Below are 14,832 nucleotides of genomic sequence, written 5' to 3'. Positions count from 1 at the left end.
CTCACATCTGTCACATGAATATGACACACTATAACACACTAGTCAATAACAGCTGTCAATAGCTGTTGGTGTGTGTGAGAGAGAGAGGGAGATCCCCCCCCATCCCAACAACCAGTGGGCCTATGAAGGGCCTGCAATAGAACAAGCACATTGTTTGAAGGTATGGCAAATAACAAAAAATCCAGAAAGATCAGAACAACCACATTAACAACATGAACCCTTTTATCTCAGATACAGTTAAAGACAGAAACACCCCCACCTGCCACTTTGACCTATATACCAGTAGGCTTGGCCTGGCACCCTCAGATGTGGTTTCTACAATGAACTCTCCGACCACATTGAAAAGTCCCTGATCCACATAGACGCTCCTGAAGACAGAGTCCGCATCTCTCCCCAAACGTCTCTTTTTCATTGGTTACATTTCTATTACTGTCACTTTTCATGTGAAGAACCTCTGGTCATGAACAAGTTCTTTTCTAGCTCTGCCAAACCCTTAACCTCCCTGTAGACACATGGAGAACACATAGTTTGTTACATTGATGCTAAACGTTGAAATTTATTTTTATTCTATATATTTTTTGCTGGTGTAATATTTTGAGCATTGCTAGAAAAGAGCCTGTGACCCAAGCATTACATTGCCAGCGACTGCTAAATTTAATTGCTGTGCACATGACAAAGAACTCTTGAATCTTGAATCTTGAATCTGATGTTGGAAGATAAGATGTGGCTTGCAGCCGGTGCTCCCTCTCATCCTGCAGGTGATGGGTGGCCTTAGGGTCAGGGCAATTTGCAGACTGCTTAAGTCCCTTTTCTCCCTTCCTCCTTTTGAACCAGATGTTGTACATGGGGTCACAGTGGAGCAAAGTTGCGGAGTGGCTGACTGGCACTGACACCCCTTCAGCCCAGAGAGCCATGCAGAAACGAGACAACGACACTTTTTTGAAGAGTCATCAGAGGCTGATGTGATTAGGTTCTATCATTGCTTACATTTGACAGAAAACAACCGAGCACCTCAGGGGAAATCCCTGTACTCACCATAAAATATGCTCACTGTACTGTTGTTGATCATGACTGACTGATGGCACTGATATTCTTACAATACACTAGTACTGTGCCTTTGTCAATAGTCAGTTAACAATAAACAGCAGTGACCCTAACACATTAGATTGAATAAATGTCTTTAGTTCTTCCAAATTTAAACCTCATATAACAATCTCTCCCATTTTTTATCTGCTGATCACAGGAGGATATTTTGAGTTTTGAGAGAGTTGGTGAGTTGTTTCTAAAGCCAGCCGAGTATCTCCGGTGAAATGGGTCTGGACTTTCTCCACAGTTGTCTTTCACACAAGCACAACGCAGCAGGGGCTTCTCTGTTCAGACAGATTCCCTGCAGGATTCAGGTGAGGGGCGGGGCAGCACACAGAGGCAGGGTGTAACGTAATCATTCTGCTGCGGAGATCACATGATTTTGTTTACACCACATCGACTCTCTTGACATTTTCAGCGTATGTCACCGCTTTTTCATCCTTACATATTTGTTTTATTTTCATTTTTTTTCATTTTTGCATCTGCCGCGTGTTGGAAGTGTCATGAAAACACAAATATTGAATGTTACCATCACAGTATAATAAGCTCATCATTAGGAGATGGGTTTACACTGTGACTGGTCATCCCTACAGCACAGAATCTATGCTGCATTCAAGTCGATTAAAAAAAATGTAATCCTGCAAGTTGAAATGGAGTGGCTGACTCTCAAACTGGAAATTTAAGTGATACTTGTAGTTCACTTTTGATATTTCCCACTCAGGTCATACCACTTCATATGAGAGAATGAAAAACTGTTTCCTTGTCTGCTACATTGTCACCAACAACGAGACACAGCCCACTCTGGATACCGTTTGATTCTGTAGCCCACGTACTTTTGTTTGTGTGGGAGCAAAGCAACTGGGGTGTGTTTATATGTGTGAGTGGGGTGGAGAGACAATGAGTGTGCAACAGTCAAAGTGAGAAAGCTTTAGTCTGAATTTAAACCTGACCCATCTTCAAGTGACGGATCATTGACAAACAAAATGATCTGGTCTTTTTTCAATGCCCATGTATGGAGTGCTGAAAGAATGATTTCAGAACTTTCACTTCCAGCTATCTAAGGTCATATCGAACCTCAGACCTACAGCTCCACCAAACAGCCTCAGCATCTGACATGACATTTGACTTCAAGTGTTTATCAGTGGCTTCACGAAATCTATTAATCATGAGTGACATTTTATGGCCTTTGAATACATTTCTTTATTTAAGGCAGAAATGTTTTTTAACTAATGCACATAGATGAACGTCACCCTCAAACATAAGCATTGGAGTGTCTTATTGCGCCCAAGCCACCAGAGGGCCACTAGCATAAACCTAGGCTTACTTCTAACATTGTGCACACAGATATACAATTTTATAATCATAATTTTTCATCTTTGTATTGAGTCACGTTAGTTACAGCCAGCTCTAAAGCTAAATACTTTGGTCATGCTTTTAATAATTACTATATGATTAGATCATTTTTTTCCTGCCGCTTTTATCCAAAGCGACTTACAACAAGTGCATTCAACCATTAGGGTACAAATCCAGAACAACAAGAATCAAGTAAGTACAATTTGCTTCAAAAAAGCCAAACCACAAGTGCTACATGTAAGTGCAACTAAACTTTTTTTTTTTTTTTTTATATATACACCAGGGTTGACGATGGCTATGAGACCATCATCTTCTTAACCAAGGTGTAGTCAGAAGAGATGTGTCTTTAGTCTGCGGCGGGAGGTGTGTAGACTTTCTGCTGTCCTTGTTGATGTTTCAATATTTTCACTTTTAATAATAAGTGAACAGTGTGAAGCAGATGTATTTGATACATTTCAACAGTATGAGAAGCAATTCACTTAAACATCAAATTAACAAATAAACAACGTGTAACAAATAGTTGCAACAACATGTATAAAACCTTAAACTGATGTTTTATGCAAAAGGGATAAGAAAGAATAGCTTCATACCATTCATTAGTTGTTACAGTAGTTAAAGGTCCAGTATGTTAGATTTAGGTGAAAGGGAACTATTGGCAGAAATTTCATATAAAATAATCCTAGTGATGTTTTCACTAGTGTGTTATTATCAATATTATCTAAATTGTTCTCTTTACCCTCGAATGGGCCTTTTGTATCTAAAGACTTTATATTTACATCAGGAGCGGGTCCTCTCTACGGAGGCCGCCATGTTTTTTACAGTAGCACAAACTGGACAAACTAAACACCTTTTGAGTTTTTATGACAACTGAAGGTTACCACAGGTTCTCTTTCATTTTTGGAAGGGGAGGGTGAGGTGAGGGGTTTTCTTGCAATTTCCCCACACTAAATGCTACACACTGAACCTTTAGTATCTGCATTCGGTACTTGTTCATTATCATTCCAAAAAACACACTTTTTAGATGATCTAACAAACCACACTGAACGTGACATTCAGACAGATTTGGAACAGGTTTAAAAAGTCCACCTGGGTCTTCCGTAACAAAACTGTGCCATGAATCAGGAGTCAAACTGTTATAGAACCAGAACCAATCAAAGAGTTAATCCTGTGTCTAACACCGGTTGTAGAGCTGTAATCCAAACATACAACAGCAAAACTCTTGCACACCAAGCTGTCTAGTGCCCTGAGAAGCGTGGATGGAGTCTTTATTTGGTCTCTTCAGTTAAACAACAGCATGAACCTCCAGATGTTTATGAGAGGAAACAACTTAAATCTGTTGTCCATTTATGAGAATTAGGGGTGTTGCATCTCTCTTTTCTCAGTCAATAGCTCCTTGGTCTTAATAACAGTAACATTCAGATATAATTAAAGCTTGTCTTTTTCTCAAAACTGACAACAGAGTTCAGTGATTAACCTTTGGATCATTTTTCATCCCATATTCCATCAATTGTTTTTATCACTCAAACTCATCCACCTCCCAACCTTTACAAGTTCTCATACTGTCTTCAAAACATAACACAACCGTAGCTATATCTACTATATCTACATTCAAGAGCACAGCACTGAGGCCTATTTTCATTCCTTGATGACTTCTGTGAAACACTGCGTCAGGTGGAGCTGAATCTTTTTATCATTGTATGTGATGTAATGGTAGTTGAATTTTCCAGGGCGTCTTCATCACTACAAGAAGTTACACTTAGATAAAAGCCTGATCCATTAAATAATTGCAATTTGTTTGGGTTATATACTCTTTTTACTGTATGTTTTTATTTAATATTATTGTATATATACAAATAAAGTATATTATTAAGATATTCAACCAGAAATTCTTAAATATTCTCCACTATAAGTTTTTATTTGGGATGTTCAGATTATTGTCTCACCTCAATTAACCCCATGCCCATGTTCCAGGCTGTTGGCCCAACCTCAACCATTTTCTTCTGTGTATTTTGTGGAATAATACCTCACCCACTTCACTCCCACCCAACTTTCATGCTTTGTGTCATGTCAATACTGGCTGTGTCACAAAGCAACAACAGAAAAAACAACCCTTAACCAAAAAATTAATTCAGTGTTATACAGTGAAAGCCAACATTAATCCCAAGTGAAACAATAAAACCTTCTCTTGACTCACATTTGCCAAAGCACATGTATCCTTTCAGAGGATTTATTAAGTAAAAGGCTGTATTTTTAGAGATGAATTGTCAGGGAAGCCCACACAGATTCTCATTTCAAAATTTCCATGACTTTGCATCCACAGCTTTCAACTCATATAGAGTCAAGGCTGAATACAATGTATGAAACTACAGCCATTTGTGAATGTAAAATGAGATCAAATGAAGCGTTTACATTCTTGTGGAGAATTTTGGTATTCTGAAACAAACACGTATAGAAAATGTGTGGTAAAGCTTAAGAAAAAGTTAAAGCAGGAGAGAAAAGTAATTCACTTTTATTTTCTGAGTGTGAGTTGGGAAGATTGACATCAGTCTAATGTCTGTGTGTCAAACAGAAGGTCAGGATGTGGTTAGATGAGCTTCACATGAGACTTGATTCAGTCTGAAAAAGGTAGACTGACTCTGAAACACACCAGCCAACACCTCTAAAGTTCACTGATAACCACGTAGTGACCTGTTGACTTTGAACACTTTTTTTTAGGGGAATTACATTTCAGCAGTATTCCTTGATGAACACTAGCAGGGTGCAGTTTCATGCCAGAAGCGTTCCTGAGGTCTTGTTGTTGCCAGATTAACTGCACTGTTATGAGATTGTCAAGATATAGTTCATCAGTAGATGTCGTGGTAGTTTTTCAGAACTCGGTATCTGTCTCCTCCTCCTTCCATCTTTCTACTAACCACATCTTAACTCCACCTCCATAACTAACACATGTGATTGATATTAATTTATACATTAAGCTAGGTTCAGCTATAGATTACTGTCATGAATTCTTGCCGTGATTTGGCCGTGAGACATTGACCAACTGTGTGATGTCACATGCTAGGGACCTTCTTCTGGTACAACATAGTGATACTGTATCCTGTATCAAGATCGGCTAATTTTACAGTCTAACGTCATATTTCACAAACTCACGTCAGAGGCGGGTTGGAAAAAAAGCTATTTTACACTCAGATGTATGTGTTGTTGTATTTTAGATGCTTGACTACAGTGTGCATCATATAGTTCAATTTATGAGACTCAAAGCCAATAGAGCACAATGCAACAATGAAAACACCACAAATTTGGTTGAATCAGTTGAACATTTAACAAACCAGGGATGTTGCTGCTGTAGCTCCACAAACCATACGTCAGTCAGCAAACATAGTAACATGAACAGCAACCGTATCATCGTTCCTTTTTTGCTTGGCCATGTTTGCAGTTGTGTGCACAAGCGCGCTCTGTGCTCCGATTTGTCGCCCTTTATCTCAGTCAGCCTGGGCTGTGATGACATGTAATTTAAAAATGTTTTTATCCACAATAATACATGAAATTGTTCAACTTTTGGAAAATGCATGCAATACGCTGTGTGTGAAGATGTATGAATTTCACATTTTTCCTTTCTTTTTTATTTCAAACTAGTCTGGACAGACCTGTGGCAAAAAAATTCAAAGCCACATGCAGCACATGTTGAACTTGAGACATCCAGCTTTGATCCAGAGTTTCTTTAAAGTTAGCAGGAGGCCCTTCAACGTCCTGGTCAAAGACACTTCAAGAGGACAGTCTCTCTAACCGGCATACGAGTGGCCACCGGAACACACACTAACACACACTAATCCCATTTTTTGGCGAGGTGGAAGATCATTACCCCTAATTCGGAAAGTCACTGCTCTTAAATCCATAATTCTTTCTTTAAAGCAGCTCCACGGCCACCATGACTGTTCGCTTTGTTGCATCACAGACTGATAGCTTTCATCGGCTGCTGCGTGAAACATGAAAGTGAGTAGAAACACTCTGATATGGGTCCAAGATAGAGGAGAAGAAAAGAAAAGAGAGCGAGCAGGGAGACGATAAAAGAAAAAAGCTGCGGAGTAGGAAAGCTCTGTTATACAGAGACATGCCTTGTCTTAGATGGTCTGGATGAGGAAGGGGGGTAAACTGGGTCTCAGGGTGAAACGGTGACACAATCCTACTGTAACTGTTACTGTTCTGCACAGTAGTGCTGAGTTCATAATGAGTAACAAGATTGACATGTAAATGAGAAACTGTCTGATGGTCATGTAACTATACTTTAAAGAAACTAGTGCAGAGCCAGTTCCAAACATGCATTAAATGATTTCTTTTTCAAACAATCGCCACAATCTTCAGCCCCAAGTTCACAACTTAAAAAAACAAAAGTTCTATAATTCAAACATTAAGCAATACAGCAACAAACAATGTTGTGCTTTTACTTTGTAGACAACTTACTAAAGAGGTAGTGTTTCTATGAATTTTGTTCTCATGACAGAGATCAGCCGCCAACAGTCGTGAATGAGGCACATCCGCCTTGAGCAGCAGGCCCCTGGATCAATCGTGGCCAGTTGCACCATTTATTGTGGGTTTTTCCCCTCTCACCCTTTCTCCTGTCTCCCCTTCACTATCTCTATCAAAAATAAAGGACTTTCTCTAAAACCAGGGCTGTGGATTTTGTTTTATGTGGGACACACTAAAGAAGGGCTCTTTCCACAGTCAGTATGAAAAGGAGGGCGATTACTGAGAGTAATTACTTATTTTAAAAGATAAAACTCCATTTATATGAATATTTCCTTTCAGATGAATTATCTGAGAATGTGGCTTTATTTAGCAGTAGATAGACATGTTGTCCCTAACCAGAAAGCCAATGTTTAACTTAGTAAATCTAATTTATAATAAACATGAATAAAACAATATGTTAAAACCAGTTCTTAAGTTTAATGTGGTGGCTGATCGGTGCATTCAGACAACTGAGCCTCCCACCCTGCTAATTCAAACATGTAGCCGCCCCTGTAAAGTTCCAGAGTAAAGTGTCATAGCTGTAAGAGTACAGTCATCATCCCCGTCACCATCCACCTCTGCTCCACACTACAGTGCTGCTGTGGTCTGACTGATCTGACATCACACTGCACTGCACTGTTCCACTGTGGAAATGCAGCCATCGCCGATGCACTGCTAGGTTCACTTGTTGGGCCTGTCCTCTCCTTCCCCGTTGATGTGTAGGTCAACGCCATGAAACTCGTGTGCTACACAGGAGGTGAATGAAAAGTATAAGGCTCAAAACACTGAGCTTCCACGTGTCTCTCTGTTTGCAGTAAAAATCTCCCTCGACCAAAACCGACTGCACTTGGGAGTTTTCCTCTTCTACCCGTGCTGCAGCCGCTGAGCCATATTGTTACATCAAACTGAATCATTCTTATGTTGAACATTCTTATGTTAAAATATGTCTGCTGACAATGCAACTTAGCAGTAGATGAGTACTAAGTTGTGGTTACTGTGACTGGTGCTATGTTCCAAAGTAGCAGTCATGTTCGTGGTCAGTTCCTCAGCTGCAGCAGCTCACCAACCAGATCCACAAGTAGTCACTGTGTTACTGAACCTCCAGCACCAGCATCATTTGCACCACTGTTTTTCAAACACAGCCCTTCAAGCAGAGGAGGCCTGGACAGCATGCCACTCACACATTGCACACAGAGGCAGTGAGAGGTGAGACGTCCCTCCTGCCTAATGTATAATCACCGTCTGAATAAGTGACAGGAGAGCTTGACAGAGACATTAAACACACACAGTCATTAATGTGACAGATGTTGACAGAACAACGAAGGCCCCACTGATAGCCCAGTGTCGATGGAAACCCCCTTTTAAACATTCTACCAGTGCCTGAGTGCAAATAATGATGAGACACACACATGCACATATTGACGCGCACACTTGTACATACATACATACATACAGAGCAGTTGTGCATATGGAGTGATTAAAGGATGGCACATTAGCACATCGACATACACACACACACACACGTGCTGTCATGCCATAATGAAGGCTGTGACTAATGAGGCCGTCCCCCATTTTACGGGCCATATTTATTGTGTCCCTTGTCACTAGCCGTAGATCATCCCGTGCCACTGACGGATTGTGGAGATGAGCGTTGACATGGAATTAACGCTTTGTTGTCCTCCTATTTTACACACACTGCCCTATAGTTACTTAACCTGGAGATCATGGCTGTGTGTGTCTGTGGCTGGTGGTCACTAACATCGGCTCACATAAACTGGGGATAGGCATTAATTAGTGCGGTAGAACATACAAGGGATATTCTCCATCTTGTCCTATGTTCTAAAATGCTACAGAGTTTAGTTTAAAAAGGCTAAAGAGGTAATGATGTCTGATCTACTGAGCAGCCACATGGCTTTCATAGTACTGCCATAATACCCAGCAGCCAGTCAGATTTACCTTAAGCCTCAGCGTACCCTCAAGTTCGGCCTGTATCATTGATCAGAAGGTCAAAACACTTGATGACGCTGAGGTGCACAACTGAAGTTATGTCCCTAACATCCACTGGTGGCCCCTAACACCTACTAACATCTACTGGTAGTTGGAAACCCAAAATTGTACAGAAGACCTTCAAACGTACAAGGGATACTCACCTATCCAATTTTCTGAGGCAATTATACTTTTTTTTTTTAAGTAAAGATTTTATTATATTCGTACATATAAAACCTGTCCAACCCTAACCCGCTGCACCATTCACAAGCTGCCACCACACTAATAAGTTCACCAAATGGAGCGACGCTTCCAAACACTCATGCTCCACAGTCCTCTATTAGAAACACCCTCCCAACTTGGCGGTCTATTTAAGCTGCAAAGATTTCCCTCCCTTTGCCACCTGCTGCTGCTCCGTCAGTGCTGCTGCCGGCTGATTCAGCCCCTGAATCTTCACTGAAAGTTCACCTTATGTGGGTCTGGTGCTTTTCCAAATTCCACTCTGCTGATGGGGTTTGCTCAGAACTATAGATGCAGATTATTTGAAATTTCCTTCTTGATCTTAGAAACAGTAATTTAACCAATTGCAAAATGTGCTTGTCGTAACACTTTAACCACGTCCCACAATCTTCATCAGCAGCCGACTCAAAATAACGACAAATTTGAATATCTACAGGCAACTGAGAATTGCTGATGAAACCATGTGATATGGTTGAAAGCACAAAGGGATTATCCAAATTGCTTTTTAAGAATCAGAGCTCAACGTGTAAAAAATAGTGCTCAGATACTCCAATAGTACACTTTTGAGGTAACGTTCTGTAGATGAATATGCTGTACTTTCTACTGCACTACATTTAATACAAGTTTGAGTCACTAGATAATATTTCTATTATTACATTATATAACCTGCAATATATTATGATATATTAATATACATTATATTGTGGTGTGTAAGTATACGTTCACCAGCTGCAGGAGCAGAGTGATATGCATATAGACAGTAGGTCACTGACAACAGCATGCACCACCATGAGTGTGCACAGTCTAGTGAGAGCAGCCCATTGACAACAGCTCAGCCGCCACAAAAGCTCTAAGTTTCTGCAGAACACTGAAAGCGTTTAAAAAGCCCCGACGCCGACAAGCCTCATTTGAATGTTTCGCATTTTCAGGAATGTTTCTCGTCCACCTCCACAAACTCAAATGAGGAAATGGTTTGGCTGTGGGGACGTCCTCAGATAATGTGGCCTGTTTTTCTCTTGTCTCGCCCACGGACACAAAAATGTTTGCACACTGTGGCAGAGGAGTGAGAGAGGAGAGAAAGCCCTGTCAGATAAAAGAAGAGGCATGAAGAGAGGGAAGATGGGGTGTAGGGAGGATGGAGACGAGAAAGAGAGGAGTTGAGAAAAAAGGAAGGAAGAGAGAAGGGAGGAGGAGGAGGGAGAAAAGAAAGGACAAGGAAAAGGAAGGAGGAATAAGGATGAGGAAAATCTGAGGGTAGATTTAAGGTCTTGACCCTCTATGTAAACTTCCTTAAGATAATGTATATTATGGTTTGGCGCTATACTAATAAAATTTAGTTAAATTGAATTGAAAAATGCAAACAAGCAGGGAGAAACGGAAAAATGGAATGAAAGAAAGATAGAAATACAAACATAGAAAAGCCACATGGAGGAGCAAAGAGTGAGACGGGGCGCAGAAAAGGGAGGGAGAAAAGAAGTGGGATGTAGAAGCAATCATTGTGAGGAGGGTTAGAAAAAAAAGGAAGTGGAAGAAAAAGGAAGAGAGAAAGACAGAGAGAATAAAGAGAAGAATATGGGAAAAAAAACAGAATGAGTGGAGGAGCGAAAGGGCAGAAAACAAGTATGTGCTAAAAGGAGAGCAAGCAAGCAGATAAACATACAGAGAAAAGAAGAAATGAAAGGAAAACAATGAAACATAGGGACACATAAGGGAGAGAAAGAGAAAAACAATAAAAAGAAGAAAAACAAGAGGGAAGGGGGAGGGAAAGTGAAAGGAAGGAGGGGTTCGCTGACGAGGCCCTTGGGGTTTGCTTTTGCTTTGGCCGAACACTTGGTGCGCCCACGCCACGGCAGCCGCTCAATTACAAGTCTTTTATTTCAGCAGCGACTCCAAAATCAGCCGGGGCTGTTGGCAGTGGGGGCCCCGGGCCCTCCAGCTCCCTCATCACAGGATCAATCAACATCTATCTGCTGTTGTCTTCACTGTGCTGAATTACATAATCCCTCAGTGTTCCACTGTTTCTGCGTTAAACAGCAAATATAGTTTGGAACCTCATTTGGCCCCGTTCTGCGGTTCCATGACTCTGTTTAGTTTGATATGTTTGCTGTTTTATCTTTCTTCTATCTGCTGCTAGGGGGTGATAAACTTACTGGGCTGAAGAAAATCAAATGTAATTTTGCTTTTTATTTAATGAGGAACTTGGGGAAATAAATTCACAATTGTCCACATGAAACTGAACAATCAAAGTTCAATCCAACTTTCCCTTTATGGCTTATTATTCCGGTTTCCTAACCACAATGAAGCAGCACAGATATACAATCACATTCACATTGTTGTGTTCCTGCAAAATCTGGTGCTCCATTCCTTCCAAATGGAGATTTTGCAGATACATATTTTCTGTGTGGCAACAGCAGTATTATCAGCAGCTAATGATGTTTTAAAATGTAAAACATGGCTGGATCTAAAATAATCAATATTTTATCAGGAGCTGCACAAATAACACACAAAAATTACATACAAAAAAATCACCAATACATTATCAAGTCACTTTTGTCTTTTATACTTCATGTTGTGATTGTATTTGCATATAATTCATATTGAAGTGATTAGTTGAGTAATTCAAAAATAAATATTTAAAAGATTGAATATAATGATAAATTATATAAATATTTAACTAGACAAATAAAATGAACAAAGCATTGAGCATTGGGGAATGGATATTTTTCAGCTTGCACGAACAATTGCTATATCATTCCATTATTTGTATCACTTTGTTTCTTTTCTGTTTTAAATTAAATTTGATTTGTTTTTCATTTTGTTTCTTTTAAATGTTTCTTTTAAATGTCATTTTAACATGTTTTTATTTTTATAAACATGTTTTTATCTTTATCTATATTGTGTGTAAAGCAGTTTGAGCTGCATTTCTTGTATAAAAGGTGCTATACAAATATAGTTTATATTATTGTTATTATTATTAATAATAATAAAAAGGAATCCAGATTTGTAATTAATAAGTTAATATTAATCAAACTTTTTTTTCCCGTGTGTGTGTGTGTGTGTGTGTGTGTGTGTGTGTGTGTGTGTGTGTGTGTGTGTGTACGTTTGATCAAGCAAAGTTCTCCGCTGGGCTTCTCTGCCTCTATGGGGCCCCCACAGTGAAGGATCACCACTGTTAGGAACTAATTACAGTGAAAACAGAGTCACTGTTCAGACACATTACCGATAGGTATAAGTACGCACTCGTACGTTTTTTTAGAGAGAAGCAGTGATTTGCATGCATACTTTTAGCAGTGTACAAGCAGATGTTGATTTTCAGATTTCTTTTTATTCTAATAAAAATCTTAGATATTTTCCCTTGGCAAAAATGTGCTATTGTAAGAGTTGATAAACTGTATGCTTGCTGACAAATTACAGTACCATTTTCTATGAAACATGACCATTTTCTAATAAACAAATAAACACTGCATTTTTCTTTAATATCCAATTGAATCATTAAAGTGGGACCGTATTTGAATGTGTTTCCAAAATAAACCATATAAAAGGGTTATTTTAAATCTTCTCAATAGATTTTTTTCAGAAGTCATATCTGAAGAACGGAAAAATAAGTGCTGAGGGTGCGTTGCATTGTAACACAAACTCTCTCTCCCCTTTTCATTCCCTCTCATTGTCTCTCTACCTTCTTGTGTTCTCAGGGCCTGTCACTGTCCACCCACATCCTCAGATTCCCCCTGTCATCCCACTCTGCCAGGACACCCCGACACACACACACACACACACACACACACACACACACACACACACACACACACACACACACACACACACACACACACACACACACACACACACAAAGAGTGGTGGGGCTGACCATGTGGGAGACGGCTGCCTGTTAGGCCGGCAGATTCTCTTTCTTCTCCTGTGGCCGTGGGAGGTTCCTGTTTTTCTTGGTGATTTGGTGTAGGTGGCTCTTTCCTCTATTGAAGCTGACCATCAAAGAATCTAAGAAAAAAGGGCAAATGACAGAGAAGAGGAGAATTACCATAATCTGATTATTATTTCATAATATCGTTTTGCTGGAATTATGCTGCTGATGGAATAAACGATGTAAATCGGGGTGACTGACACAAACACACGCACACACACACACACACTAACACAGAGTGGTGGGGCTGACAATGTGTAAATGATAATGTAAATGATTGTGTTTCATATTTTTTACAACATGTTTTTACCAGTCCATTAATGACCTCATTGTTTTTTTCCTTCCTTCTCTCTTATAGTGTTTTTTCTCTTAAGACTCAAAAATATGGAACAACCAACAGAAACATTTTCAGCAGGAGTAGGTGAAAAAGCAAACTACTACACACATGCTCATGCATTCAAATTACACTGATCTTATTACTCTGACTTTGAAAAATGTTCCCTAAAATAAAACATTGAAATGCTACAAAACTTGAAACCCACGTCGGGATATGTGTGAATATTATTTAGGAAAAAGAGAAAAGTCCCCTCTTTCTGCTGCCTCTGTAATGCACTCCATGAAATGAGCCACTCACTGTGGCCAAGTGAGTATTTCCATCTGTCCTGAAATCTACTCGCTGCTTAACATCATGAAATCTGGAGCAGCAGAAGCGCCAGAGTAATATGGACGGAAATTCAAAGATGAACAAACAAAGAAAAATAAAACATTTTGCAGCAAAAAACATCACCTGAGTTGGTCTGTGGTTCATTGTAGTGCAGGAAGGTGTGTATGAAGTACAGGTAAAGGCTCAGGTTTAGACGAAGCAGAACGAGTGTGTGTTGAGCTGCTGGAGCTACTCACTGTGTGGTGCTGGATGGCTGCTGGTGGGGCCTACCTCCCTGCTTCCTGATTTCTTAAGGACCAGACTTAGCTCCACACAGACAGACAGCTCTTTTCCTCCAGGCTGCTTCCTGCCTGATCCGCCTCACTTTGTCTGACCAGGTCAATTCAACAGTTGGTGTCAGTTCTGACCGTATTACTGCCTGATTCTGAACCGGAGGACAATCATACCCGTCCTCATCTCTCATCTTTGCATGTGTGGAAAAGAGTCAGCTTTGTAAAGACAGCAGGATTGGTTACATGAGGAGATAGTAGTGTGTGGGATGCAGCAGTGTATGTTTGCGGGATTGCGTACGCATATGTGTTCACACAGGCATGCTGTGTTTTCTTCAAAAGAAGCAACAACAAATATTGGTTAAGTGGGTCTGAAACAAAGGCAGTGTGATATTAAGTTTCAATGATTTAGAAATTGTGACACATTGTGTGTGTGTGTGTGTGTGTGTGTGTGTGTGTGTGTGTGTGTGTGTGTGTGTGTGTGTGTGTGTGTGTGTGTGTGTGCTCTGGGTGGGCGAGGGCATGCTGTGCATCGCAACAGAAATGTAGAGAAAGATCCCATTGTGTAAGATTGTCTTTGTTATTAATCTGCTGAGGGCATAACTAAAGTCTGTGTCTTACTTATACGAATAAATACACACGATGATGTGTTTGAAAACCAACCATGTCGAGACAACATTTTTGAATTGGATTGATTTAAATTAGTTAACTCAATAGTTCCTTGGATTGCTGCAGTAGTCAGTCAATTACAGAACTTGTCCACTGGCCCCACCGTCTGTTTTTATGGATATAAAACATGTTTGGTTCAT

General features: G+C 40.0%; 1 long non-coding RNA gene across 1 annotated transcript; it reads right to left on the bottom strand.

Moving 5' to 3' along the window:
- Positions 1–561: 561 nt before the first annotated feature.
- On the bottom strand, positions 562–14,058 carry LOC117752405. The gene is made up of 3 exons (XR_004612075.1): positions 13,991–14,058; positions 13,037–13,151; positions 562–895 (listed from the first exon to the last, which is right to left on the bottom strand). It is a non-coding gene; the product is annotated as an uncharacterized LOC117752405 (long non-coding RNA).
- Between the last annotated feature and the right edge of the window lie 774 nt (positions 14,059–14,832).

Source organism: Hippoglossus hippoglossus, chromosome 19, assembly GCF_009819705.1.
Source record: "Hippoglossus hippoglossus isolate fHipHip1 chromosome 19, fHipHip1.pri, whole genome shotgun sequence".
NCBI lineage: Eukaryota > Metazoa > Chordata > Actinopteri > Pleuronectiformes > Pleuronectidae > Hippoglossus > Hippoglossus hippoglossus.
Note: the sequence above shows the minus strand (reverse complement) of the source record. Positions and strands in the feature narration are given on the sequence as shown.